Source organism: Hippoglossus stenolepis, chromosome 4, assembly GCF_022539355.2.
Source record: "Hippoglossus stenolepis isolate QCI-W04-F060 chromosome 4, HSTE1.2, whole genome shotgun sequence".
Classification (NCBI taxonomy): Eukaryota; Metazoa; Chordata; class Actinopteri; order Pleuronectiformes; family Pleuronectidae; genus Hippoglossus; species Hippoglossus stenolepis.
Window position 1 is genome coordinate 17,251,355 of NC_061486.1, and position 12,078 is coordinate 17,263,432.

At 40.0% G+C, this 12,078-nt stretch overlaps 1 protein-coding gene across 1 annotated transcript in view; it reads left to right on the top strand.

Moving 5' to 3' along the window:
• The window catches only part of LOC118105825 (rho guanine nucleotide exchange factor 17), a 63,671-nt gene that overhangs the window by 6,120 nt on the left and 45,473 nt on the right, over positions 1-12,078 (top strand). The window lies entirely within an intron of this gene.

The following is a 12,078-nucleotide window of genomic DNA, read 5'->3' on the forward strand; positions in this document are numbered from 1 at the left end:
AATTTCTTTGTATTTATTAAAATAGTGAAAGTGGATTTTTAGAAGACAGGATCATATTAGAAGATACCGAAAGTTGATGTGCTTTGGAGTTGTTTTAAAACATTCCTTGATGTTGTCATGCACATTTGACACTGGATTTGCTCTTATGGTTTCCAACACCAATTCATGTCTGTGTCTGTGCTCCTCTGAAGTGCTGTGAATCAGGACTCATGCTTAGTTTCAGAGTGCATTTGGGAGCAGTACTACAATACAGAAGCCATTAAAGGCTGACCAGTGTTAAACAAACATCAGAGGATGTTATAAGTTGGATTAAACAAATCTCAGACAAAGGGCATTAAGGAGAAGACTAGGCCCGCTGCATGTATGTCTGTTTTCATTTATTTGTTTCTTTCAATATCAATTGTCTCCGGCCAGGATTAAAGAGAGGGGTTATAATAAACAGTTCATCCAAACAGTGCATGTGTGTTTTGGGTGTGTGTGTGCGTGCGTGTGTGATTCTATATTTGCTCAAACATTGGGAGGCCTTTACTGGTTGTTATATAACAGTAGAAAAGTTAACTGATATGGCTGTGATCAACAATCAATATCATGATAAGTATAACAGTTAGAATAAGAATTATCATGATCAAACTAAACTTGTGTAAAACACTCAATATAGATAAAGGCCCACGCTGTAGTTTCTGAGGTTTGTTCTTTGACTTGTGTAATGATATTGCAGGGCAGCGGGAATTTAATGTGTCTGTCCACGTGAGTCTCAAGGGGCTCACAAAGGGCCGCCGGGCACAGACATGAAAAAGGTCCCCCATCACCCCACCTACATAAGAGTAATACCCTCAGACTGAAAGACACAAAATCTTGTATCTCTTTGAGGTTGTTTTACATCTCTTTGTGGTACTTTTGCGTATCTCTGTGGGGTTTTTTTTTTTTTGTCTCCGTTTGGTCATCTTGTGTTTCTGGTATATTTTGCCGATGATGACCGAGTGTCTCCTCTGGCCTGATATGCTCATTCTGTAATCCAACCCCGTCTCTATTCAGGCCCTATAGTCAAAGTTCCCCTCTGTGGACTTTGTCATACATTGCCAGACGATACCTATCCTTAAGATCACCCCTCGTGCACACACACAGACTCTACTGGAGACCCGAAGTTAATATAGCATAACATCCAGGACTGTGGTTTCATTATAAAATGTCAGTGACCATTTTACAGCCCTGGAATCCCTCCGTTCAGGTATGGAGGACATATGGTGCATATGTATTTCCTTTTTAACCCCTGTTGCTCCTTGAGTCTGACCTGCTCTCACTAAGCTGCTATGTTGCCCCTTGATATACATTTTTATACCCATTGGTATTCCTTAGCTGTCGATTGTTTTACTCCCTTGCTCCTTACTTGTTTCTGTGGGGACAGCAGCAGTAGCTGGTGAATGACCCCGCCAGGCAGGAAATGAGTTTAGGGAAATAGGAAGTTGTTGTGGTTACTGAAGTGTTTGATGATGTCCAGCAGTACCGGCTGGCGTGTGTGTCCGTGCACTCCATTGTGTTGGGTGTGTGTAAATTTGTGTCCCGTCTGCATGTGTGTGTATTATAAACTGGTTTCCTCTATTTGTGTGTGTGCATATTATTGGTCTGGAATATATCAGTGCCTTGTTGAAACATTTGGACCCCAGAGTTTTGCCAACATGCTGTATTTAGAGCAGGTGTGTGTGTGTGTGTGTGTGTGTGTGTGTGTGTGTGTGTGTGTGTGTGTGTGTGTGTGTGTGTGTGTGTGTGTGTGTGTGTGTGTGTGTGTGTGTGTGTGTGTGTGTGTGTGTGTGTGTGTGTGTGTGTGTGTGAGTGAGAGAGTTGGACTGAATGTAATAACAATTGTGCGAAGCTGAAATGGAGCAAAGACCAGTTCTGAGAAAGTAATGAAGGGATAAAAGAAGAAAGAAGGTGAGAGAAAAGGAACGTTTCCTTTTTTGGAGACTGGAGTTTGGCCTATTTTACCCACAATGCACTTCCTATTTTCTGACATTAAAACATCTCATTGATTCTTTATTTCCCATTTATCATTTTTTCTCATCTGCTTCTTGTCTCCCTTGCTTGTCCAGATGTTTCATCAGTCACAGTCTGTAATTTGCATTTCTACCACATACATTCACCCCATCTCCGTTTGTCTGTCTTATACTATTTCCCCAGCATTCCTCTTAATGTTACCGTATTCTTCTTTTAATCTGTCTCTCTCTGTGTCTCTGGAACATTGCAGTGAAGTGAGGTCTTGGTGTAAGGCAGACTGCCAAGTCAAAATGAAACCGTGATGGAGGGAGGTGGAGTGAGGGAATAATACGTAACGGGAGAACCACTTTCTACTTATATGTACAATCAATATCTCAATACATACCTTAATATGTTGGGACTTAGTATTCAGAACCATAAGGCACAAAATCCTGTAAATGCATGTATGTTTTATTTGATTTTATTAGCCTTTTTATAACTAGGTTAGTCCCATTGAGATTAAAACTCTTAATCTTAAAGCTAATAATAGTGTGTATACCCGACCCAAGCCTATCGACGGGTCGCGTTCAAACAAATTTTTATATTGAAATGATATTGAAATAAATGAAAGGTCCTGCACGTACTTGTAATCTGAGAAAACAACTGTCTCAATTAGTTGTCTCTCGGATTCGGACAGAAAATTGCTTCCCCAGCTGCACTATGGTGTAAATGTTTAGGTGCTTAGACATGAACTCCGGAAAAGAGCAGGAGTCAAAAATTGGTTCGGGACATTTTCCGGACTTTGTCCTTCACATATGAAGAATGCAGCAGGAGATTGTTCGTGTAGGATGCGTTCACAACAACAGTGTGTCTGGAACATTCAGGTGAGGGATGCATGCAGGAAGCAGGATATGACATATAAATGTCCTGCGGAAATCTGCTGCGGACATCACATGTTTTTGTTTACGGCACTCGACACTGGCTTCTTATCCTCAAAAGCTCTTAAATCTCATTGTCTCTCCAAGTTGACATCTTTGTCTGCGTCTTCTACTAGTATTCCTCTTCTTTTTTAACCGCTATTTGTCCAGTTACGCATCCCTTTGTGCGTTAAAAACACATCTACTTGCTCACTGTGAATTTCCTGAAAAATCTCCTTGCTGTAATCTCAGATGGGCTCACTGGGACATTCTACTAGAGGACTGGCAAGAGAAGTTCTGACTCAGATATTTGCATTCTCACATACAGCCCCGTTGGGTAATTTCAGGAAAATGTGCTGAGTTCAGTGCATGTCTGAAAGCAGCTTACATTTACCCAAATGTTGAGGTCCTCTTGCTGGAACAGATTTGCTGGATTAAAAAAAAATATTAGCATGAATTTAAATGTGAAAAATCTGGTGTAAGACATGTACTATGTGAGAAACTGTAGTAACATGGAGCAACAGTAATTGACAATTCAGTGTTATCACCCCAAACGGATCATAAAACAAGTAGAAGAAATGATCACTTGATTTTTTTCAACTTTTCCCGCAGCATCTCCTGAAGGAGTGTTCACCAGCTCAGTTTGTCCTGTCAGTGCAAACACTTCTCAGATATAGAACAGCTCCTCCTTCACAGCATCAGCTCAAACGACAGGTTAAAACAAATAGTGCTGTAACTTATTACTAACTGCTGTTAGTACTGTTTGTTGAAAAAAGTCCAACCAGATACACGCATTGTTTTTTCCTCTGTGCGATGACTGATAATCCCTCATGAATGAGTGTGTGTCTGCGTGTAAATGAGCTTCCCCTCACTGTTTAAGTATTTTTCACTTAAGCAGGCAGCAGGAATGCTGCCTGTCTTTCCTTCTGCTCTTGTTGCATAACAGTCACAGTCTTCAACTTCCCAAAAGAGCTGACGACTCCCAGGGACTCATGTGTGTCATGCATTAATGGCTTCATTTTAATATAGCATCATTTGAATTCTCTACTCGTATCAAAAGCAAATTTCTTTAAGCATTTAATTTCAAAGAGTATAAATGTTTTTTTTCTCTAAAACCCCAATATTTGATGCAATAAAACTCTCAAATACATCAGTGTTTCATTCTGTCTTATACAGACAACCACTTAATACTTTTGCTTAAGTAATACTGTCTAAAATTAGCAACAGTCCTACCTAAATGTGGCTATATGATGAAAGTAAATTTAATAAAACCAAGAATCTGTTCAGTCATTCACTGCCAATCTTTAGTGCTGGCAGTCAGTGGTGCAGACATAGTTTAGTCTGAATTCAAAAGAATACTCAGACATTAATGTGGTTGTATGTACTTCCTGCATGATTTGAACAAAGGGCAGCTGTACTCTTCCTTCTATCTTAAAAGGTGATTCAGAGACATATGAAATCATTTGTCTTTATTGATCCTGTTGATGGAGCCAGTGCAGGTTTATGGAAAGGATGTTTTTGCAGGAGTGCTAATGGTAGAGAGGGAGAAAGAAAGTCAGATAGAAAAAAGACACAAAAAGTTTGTGCTCTCCTCTAAATGGATTAGGTCTAAAAGTCCAGTGTTTACAGCTTCCAGATTTGTCACCAACTTTGTTTTATCAGGCCACCCACGTGGAATCAAATACTTTCCCTCTGTCCAGTCTTTCTCTTTTACTTCCCTTTTACAAGCCCCACTCCTCCCCACATGGAGCCATACTGTGGAGGAAATGTAAAGCTAGAGATGTGGAGATATTGCATCAGTTGACTGGATTGCTGTTACTGTATAGGTTTCACTTTTAAGTGACTGTGGTATTCTTTGTCCTAAAAGCAACTTTTGTCTAAAGGTGTGACTGAGAAACGTTTAAACACATTGTAGGGAGGAAATGGTTCTCCATCAAGTGACTGATTGTGGTCTGGCCATATGGGCAATGTGCTGGAATGTTTCTGCACATAAAGATTATTGCAGCAGATTTTTTTGGCCATAAGTCGCAGTCATTGCGTGAGCTGGTTGTTTTCTTACTTGATTAAACGTCATCTATGGTAAAATACTCTGGTTTTATGTACCTGGGTGGGCTTGTACTGGAAAAACTGACTATTTTTCTTTGATCGTTGCATTTACTTGAGGCCTGTACAGTCTGATCGAGCTGTTATTCTAAACAAATTAAGAAAAAAGAAATGCCCCAGAAATTGTGAGCGTCCAAAAGAACCATCAGAATTCCTGCAACATCAAACTCTTTTCTTTAGCTGCTTTCAGAAAAAAACATGGCGACCTCCTAGAAAGGACCTGCTCCTGATGTAAATATAAAGTATTTAAATGTAAAGAGCCCGTTCTAGGGTAAAGAAAACAACAAGTTTTTCAATTTAGATGAAACAGACTAGTGAAAACCTCACTTGGATTATTATATTCAATTTCTGCCAATAGATCCCTTCCACCCAAATCTTACACACTGAACCTTTAAGCGAAGGAAGGAGCTTATGCAATAAGCAACTTGCCCCTTTGACTCATCACACACAGGATATAGTGTGGGTGGGTGCAGGGGGTTGGTTTTTTGATCAGGTAAAGGTCAATACAGATTAAGTGAAGCCCAGAAAGTGAGGGATGGTGAGTGAGCTAAAAGTTGAAAGAGGAGATGAAAGGATGAGGATGTGATCTGTTCTGGTTAAATGTCACCAGGATTCAGCAGATGAGAAGGAAGAGGTGGGATGGACTGGAGCTTCAGAAGGTCACACTGACACTCTGACAGACTCTGACCGTTTTGATTTTACCTTGTGCTGGTACCAAAAGCTCAAAAGGATGGATCACTGTGCTGAGAGACTGACTGTAGTCTGGAGCTGTGTGTTTTTTTGCTATGGTTTCTGTTCCTATGTAGTGAAGGTCCCAAGAGTATAGAACAATTATGGAGACAAGCACACACACAGAAAACCCTGGTGAATTGCATCTGTGTGTGAGGAGCTGATTTTAGAGACACTTTTGATAGATTACCAACCACAAATAACTGTGTTTTTATGGTTCACATTTGTGGAGAGTGCAGTGCAGTTTATTGTTTCCTGCTTCACAACTCTTTTAACTCTATCGCTATGGTCATAATGTAGCTGGTGCCTACAGCTAGTTAGCTTAGCTTAGCATACAGACTGGAAACAGCCTGCAGGGTTACAGTGGGTTACATAAGCTAACTTCCAACTACAGACAAAGAAATAGTCCAGGAACTTCCTAGCATATACAAACTTAGATTATCGATTCATCTGTTGATTGATATTTTGAATAATCAATTATTAAATGGGTAAAAAGACAAAAGGTACATTTGATCCTTTCCATCAGTTTATTCGAAACACAATGTTCTCGTCTTCTAGTACAATGCTCCTCTGTAGGCTATGTATATGTATTTTGGGAGTTGTCATATCTTCCACCTTCATATATAATCATTTATTTGTGCTGAGACATATTAGCTGTTTTCTGTTGTCACCGTGCTAAGCTAAGATACCTGCTAGCTGTATCTTCATATGTATCTTTATAAGTGCACTTCTCAAAGTAGCAAACTACACCTTTAACTTTTCCAGCCTACAATTTAGCTTAGCAGTACTCAGATAGGTTTTTAATACTGAGGCCTTGTATGTGTTGTCCAGGTTTTTAATATTGAGGCAAATAAACTCGGCTGAAATGTAGTGTCATTGTAAACATAAGGTTCCATCTGGTTTCTCACAGTGGTAGTAAAGCGTCTGTGGGAAAACAGCCCTGGAGCTCCTCGTCCTTGCTCGGGGACAGTTGCAATATAATACAATCTTTAACTTTTCCCTTCAAAGGTTAGACCCTGTTTTTTTTTTATGCACTGTAGCTCAGCAGTGGAAAGTCCTGAGGATTTAAGCGTGTGAACTGCAGCTTTTCAGGTTCTTCTTTCTTCTTTTCCCTCTGTTACCCTCATTTCTTGTCGCAGTCGCTCCCCTCCTGACTGTCCTGACTTTCTCACTCTCTCCTCGCCCCGTCTGTGCGGATCCACCCAGTGTAATTACAGAGCACTTTGCTTATGTAAGGAAAGCCTCTTCTGAAACAGCACTTTCTAGCAGAGCTGCTATTTCAGCTCTTTTGTGTGCCCATGCAGATTTCTTCTTGATGAAAGTGAGCATGTTTGTGTGCGACATGAAGAATGAGTTACAACCTCACCTGGTTCTTCCACTTCTTTGGAAACGGGGTCATCTGTTAAAGATTGTTGGTGTGTGTAAATATAAAGTAAGGTGAAGCCTCGGCAGGGTTTCTCCAGGTCATGTTGGTCTCCTATAGTTTTCTGTCTGAGTCATACATCTGCAGTCCACGTGGCCACAGAGATGTCTGATGTGAGAATTCCAGGTTTCAGTTTGTTGACAATTCCCCTTGTGTGGGGCTTCATTATTGTCCTATACATGGAATCATTACGTTTACAATTACCGTTGGTGATGATGTTTTGGGGAAACAAAAGAAAATGAAAAATAATCTGCTGCCACAAAAATACTATAAATCCCAAAATATACTTTCCAGATAGAAGAAGTGAAGAAATGTGTCTCCTATGACCACTTGGGACCTGATCTCAATTTTTGTATGTATATTATGCTAAGTGGACTGCTGCCAAACAAAATTCCGTTGTGTGTTGATGCACCGTGACAATCAAGAATCTATCTATCGATCCATCTATCCAACAATTTCCCCATCTTATTTACACCCAGGACATGCGTCATCAAGCAGTATGTCGATGTTGTAAAAACTCCAAGAATAAGACGTATACATGTCAACATAATATGACTATGATCTGAATACTCCACCTCTCTTAATTACATTTTTGCTAACGCTGAGTATGTTGTTATTCAGGTTAAGTTCTAATCAGAAAATGCTGTTTACAACATTGTCTTATTAAGACTCATTGGCTTAATCTGGTTAATATCATAATATCTGTATCCATGTAAACAAAGTAGGTGTTGACATTGTGGAGGTGACCACAAACAAATCAACATATGGACAATGAGAAGCGTAAAGATTAGTTTGGATTCTTTGTGAAGGACGTCAGCTGAGTAGGCGGTTCTTGGCCCAGGGTGCATTTGTTAATACCAGGTCTGAGCGGGGGTCAAAACTGAATAGGTCCATTAGTTTTGCGTGTCAGCATTTAACAGCGGGGACTGTGTGCATTTTGCCAATGGGTATGGTAAAAGCTGTGCATAATATTTTACATAGTTTAAAAAATGCATTGGATATCCAAAACTGTTGGGTCTTTGAGAACAAAAGCAATATTGTTGTCATATAATATCAGTCAAATGCCATAACACTGACATACACATACTCAAACACAGGATTGTTCGTGCACATGCTGGGTTTCTCCTTATGTCATGAACTTATTCTGATTCTTATTCATTAACGTCTGACCCCATCGCTCACACAATGGTACAACTGTGTCATTTGTGGACTGTATAGCCTAGCATAGTTTCCTGCGTGGTCAGACACACACACACACACACACACACACACACACACACACACACACACACACACACACACACACACACACACACACACACTCTACAGAGGGCCGACTTGGCCGTTCACTCTTATTCTCTCACTTGTTGTTTGTCACCCAGAGAAACATGACAATAGAAATATTTTGCTTCTTCTTCTTCCTCCCTTTGCCGTTCTTGTCCTCATCTTCCTCTCACCCGCTCCCCCATCCGTCTTATGGCATCAGTCCGTCGGTTTGGATCATGCTCTAGTTGCCAGTTGAGAAACTCTCGTCAAAATGGGAATGAGAGACGCTGGAAGAGTCGGAGTGTCGTTCCCGAGTGGCTGCTGGGGTCTCGGATTAAGGCGCAGGGCGAGGAGGAAGATGAGCGGAGGAGAGAGAGGAGCGCCGCGAAGGCCAAAGTGTCCTCACAGGCAGGTGGAGTCGGTCCTTGGTGTTTTTGTGTGGAGTGTATGCGATATAGTTTGCGACTATTGTTTGAGGGTTTAGCAATGACTTTTAATATTTTAACCAAAAAATGCAATTCTAATATAAGGTAAAAATATGTTTTGCTGTGTGTGTGGTAATTATTGTGCCTATATGACACCAGCAGTTTACATATCGGTGATTTTATCAAGATATTTTGATAGATTAAAACATTTTAATTAAATCAGAGACTATATTTATTGAGTTGCAGATCTTTAGTTTCCTTTTGTTAGGAATCGCTCACTCACTCAAAATGAAATATCATAAAATAGATTTTAAAAGCTATAATAAAAGTATATTTCAAAGCTTTAATAACAATCATTTTAAAAGCTATAATAATAAAGGTATATTTTAAAGCTATAATTTCAATAAAATATTTAAAATATAAATAGAAGAAATATAATGGGATAGAAACACCTACTTATAATAATAGACAGATAAAATAAAATAAAATTAAAAACATAAATGCAATAAAATAATGTCTCTAAACAATCCTTGATCAAAGGCCAGATGGAATTACCAATGAACACTTAGTCTTCTCGAGTCTAACTGATTTGTATTTTTAAATTCCGAAAAATCCCCAAAGAGCGACACATTATTATCCCTTCCTGCCTCCACACAGGTGAACGTTAAGAGGATTAATCTTCCTGGAAGCCGCAAAACCTTTGAACGCAAAACATTTTTGTCGCAAGATGAGTTCACAAAACTCTGAGTCAGCCTGAAAGTATGTTGACCTTACCTCAACCTGATAAAACTTGGACGTGTGAATCAGAGTGAGAAGGAGGAAAGCATAGGGGAGTGTGTTTTTGTGTGTGTGTGTGTGTGTGTGTGTGTGTGAACATCAACAACTTTGATGCCAAATAATATTTTTGATGAGATGAACGGTCCGTTCTAGCCCCCCTCCCTCCATGTCTCTTTCTCTCGTCTGTCTCTTTTCCAATTTGTCCTGTCAGTCCCTATGTCTCTGTAGTGGCTTGTGGAAAGATAGCGATCTATAAGTCTCTGGCAAATGTCGAGTTTTTAACAAGCTCATACAAACACAGGCCTATCAGCATCGATATAACAACTGTTTGGCTGTTGAACCTTTAAACCTGTGGTTGTTCCTCTTTGGATTATAACATGTGATTCTTTATTTCACATTTATTTTAAAAGCAAAGATTAGACAAAAGTAGTGTAACAGTGTTGAAGTGCAGTGAATAAACTGTGTGTGAACTAAACTGGGTCTCAGTGCGAATTTATTTATTTATATTTATTTATAGATGAGAAGCAAATAAATTTCACTTGAGTCACACTGACACACATCATGTTTCCCATGATTCTCTGCTTTTGTTTTGGATTGTTTGCATGTGGTGAGGAGTTAAAGTGTCGCTGTGAGTTTAAAAGGGTGTGTTTCTCTCTAAACCTTTTTAAAACACAGTTTGAGAATACATTTTGTTGATAGTTAAGGTTCTAAACATGTAAACATATTTTACATTACTTTACATTAAGAACATTACAGTATTGCTCATCAAGAGCTTCAGTTAATGTTCACATCTAATCTCTTGTTGTACAAGAGTACGTAGGCGACTGGACCTGCTTGTGTTCACATTAAATATCAGAATGAGGTCAAAAAAAGGTGATGTCAGGAACTCTGACTGAGGCTCGACTGTTGGCTATGTATTTCTTTAAACCGATCGCAATTGTCTATGGCAGCAATAGGGCAAGGATGTAAAGACTGTGGAGCTGCTAAACAGTCTCAGGGTGGAACTTGCACAGGGGTTGTCAATTACTGTCATTAAAAGTGATGTATGTTGACTGTATGATTGCATTATCCAAATCGTAGTCAATCTTTCTGTTTTCAGTGTGTAGCAACAGGGGTTTTGAAAAGTGTAACAGGTTGGAAGTGTAGGGGGAAGCAATGCCGTCTGAAATGGGTTTCGCAGGCATTGGCAGATTTGGATTTCTTCTAAATCAGGGGCCAAAAAGATGTTTCCATGAACGATTCCCGATTCAGTGAGGTGCACATTCAAGTCATTCCTTGTTTACTGTTACCTCTATAGTTTTGAGCAAAGACAAACATCTTCAGATTTATTTAGAAAATTGTACCTTTTTCACGCACATGGTGTACTTCATAAAGAGCGTAGAAAATATATTTTTTGTATTGTTATAATTGTTAATAAGTTACCATTTTTTAAGGACTGCTGACAGGACAGGGGCACTCCAGGGGCCAATCAGATTTCAGCTGGGGCCGGTGCTGCCGCCCCCCCCCCCCCTAGCTCCACCCCTTGATCCACCCCTAGTCCCAGGTCTGCTGAGAGTTTCATTCACCACAGTCTTGAGCTGCAGTTCTTCAGTGGCAGAAAAGACTCAGATAAGCACCGGTGTGGTATCGATTGTCGACTTCCTCAAGAGAAAAACAATCTGCTCCACAACATTTCACCAATATTTGGCTGGATACTTGTTACTCTTCACGCCTCTAAAATCTATTAAACCCAAAATGCAGAGGAAAGGTCTCTTCAGTTGGCTAGCAGATGTGGTTTCGGAATTGCTGACACTGCTTTTATGCAGGGTTTCTTTGGGGTCTTAAAAAGTCTAAATTTACCTTGTTGAAACCTGCAGAAACCCTGTTGGTCAGAGAATAAATGTCTAAACTGAAACTGGTAAACTGTTTCCAGTTACGTGTCTTGCCAGGCTTTGCTAGCAGGCCCTTTAAATTATGATTTATTTTTTTTGTCTGAGACAGTGTGTGTATGTGCTGACCTGCTGTCCCTTGGCCGTCTCTCTCTCATTTATCCAGCGGTGTGGACATTTAGCCAACTATAACAGCGGTAATCACGGTATGGCAATGATGAGAGTTAATGATGATTGCCATTATCTGTTGATTGTTTGTGTGTGTGTGTGTGTGTGTGTGTGTGTGTGTGTGTGTGTGTGTGTGTGTGTGTGTGTGTGTGTGTGTGTGTGAAGGGTTCATACAAAGGCTCCATCACCCAGTGACAGCCAGGGGTTGTGGGTAATCGGGTCCGTTTTTCCCTCAAACAATGTCGTCCTTCTTCACTCCTCAATAGGCTTCTTATTTCCAACCAGGCCTTGACTTTTTTCTTCCCTTCAAACATTTTTATTCAGCAGTTGGCATTTTCGATTGTGTGGCTATGAAATGTTATTGTGAAAGGACGAGAGATTATTTAGAGTTCACACAGAGATGCCATTCACGTTAAACATCACCGGAGCAT